Source organism: Schistocerca americana, chromosome 2 (assembly GCF_021461395.2).
Source record: "Schistocerca americana isolate TAMUIC-IGC-003095 chromosome 2, iqSchAmer2.1, whole genome shotgun sequence".
In the NCBI taxonomy this organism is placed as follows: domain Eukaryota; kingdom Metazoa; phylum Arthropoda; class Insecta; order Orthoptera; family Acrididae; genus Schistocerca; species Schistocerca americana.
In genome coordinates, this window is record NC_060120.1 from 333,564,181 (window position 1) to 333,566,060 (window position 1,880).

Sequence of the window (1,880 nt, forward strand, 5' to 3'; positions counted from 1 at the left end):
GAATTATTGACTCTAAAGCAAATTGCGTTCAACAAAGACTGTGATCCATGTATGGCTGTCAGTATGTTTCAAACACTTCAGTTAAAACAGCCACAACCGCCCACGAAACAAGTTTTTACACAAATGACATACATGGAAATGATATCTGTGAGAATAAACAAACTATTTAGAGACTCGTCGAATTATTTGAAGACGTCATTTAAATAAACAGCTCCTTTTCTGTTTTACTTTATTTCCAGTGGTATTTTCGTTTTGTAAACTATCTCGTAACGGATAGATACATATAATTATGTTGTTGAGGATTTATTAACAAAATGTTAACATGAGTAATGCTCTAGGATTTTTCCAGATTTATTAACTGACCATACGCTCTTTTATCACCAGACTTTAAAAGCTGACGTAATTTCTCGACAAATAACGGTTTATGGGCTTCCAAGTACACAGTTTTTGCTGTGAAAAAATGATTCTGTACTAAGCAATATAACCAGCTTTCCAGTTTTATTACACGATCAGAAGCTATTTTATAATCAGAGTTTATATCTTTACCAAATTTCACCAGAAATAACAGTTTATTGGCATCCGAGTACTACTGTTCTTCGTAAAATTGTTTGTATTATGAGTATGACTAGCTTTTTGCTTACAGTAAAAACTGTACTGGCGCCACTTCAGAAGACACCGTCTTGATTATCTTTGACAGCTGCGATCGACCTCAGTCGTTATGGTAACACATGGTGTCCATGATATACATCATTGATACTTGCTGGCTGTCTTACTACGACGCCTCTACAGCGTCCGTGGATATTAAGTTTAGTTCGGAAGCACTCCGTCTTCAGGCCACAAGTGGCCCATCGGGATGATGGTTTTCTTTGACCGGAGCCGCTACTATTCGGTCGAGTAGCTCCTCAGTTGGCATCACGAGGCAGAGTGCACCCCGAAAAATGGCAACAGCACATGGCGGCCCGAATGGTCACCCATTCAAGTGCCGGCCATGCCCAACAGCGCTTAACTTCCGTGATCTGACGAGAACCGGTGTATCCACTGCGGCAAGGCCGTTGCCTTTAGGTCGGAAGAGTGCACCAATATTCTACTAAATTTCGTACGATTCAAAACACAGTGTAATTACTGCATAATTATCATAGATGATAATTATTTTACATAGATCTTTTTTTTTATTCTGTGCACTGATTCTGCTGATTAAAAAGCCGATACTATGGATATATTACACTACTTCCGCTGGATAGTACTACAATAAATAAGAGAAATGATTTTTATGTAATCTTATTACAATTGCTCACTATTTTTAACAATCTGTTCCGTCTTATAGGCACTACTTTCTGTAATTATTTACTTTTAGATAAACTGTATCTTCAAATTATACGTAATTTGTGTAAATCGTTCCTCATTGTCTGAAGTTGATGTCATACAGCACAAACACGTCTTCACCCGATCTACATAATGCAGTGCTGCTTAGTCAACAGCAGCAGTTTCGGCGACTGAGGTCTACTGACTGTTCTGGACATCATCAACTTCAGCTGATGGAAGACTCTTCGACTTAATATGTATAAATTACTTTAAGCCACTGACTTTTTTATGTAACTTTCACATTTTGCATCTTTCACAATGCTATTCTGAAGACAGCCCAAGGCTAGGCCGAAACGGATCATTTTAAATAAAATAACCATCTCGATCTAGACGGTTTCTTCATTAATTTAATATAGTCTAAATATGGTTCAGGACATCATTTCCACTGAGATCTGCTCTTACAGTCTGGAGCAATGTCTTTCAGGTTGGAGCGACAGGGTGTACACTTTGTCCATCTTACACATAGGGGATAAAATAACCATAGGGTCGCTACTGGTGCCTTTATCTTGGCTTTTGAG

The 1,880-nt window shown here is 38.2% G+C and overlaps 1 pseudogene; it reads right to left on the reverse strand.

The window, feature by feature from the left end:
* Positions 1–939: 939 nt before the first annotated feature.
* LOC124597605 lies at positions 940–1,057 on the reverse strand (annotated as a pseudogene).
* Between the last annotated feature and the right edge of the window lie 823 nt (positions 1,058–1,880).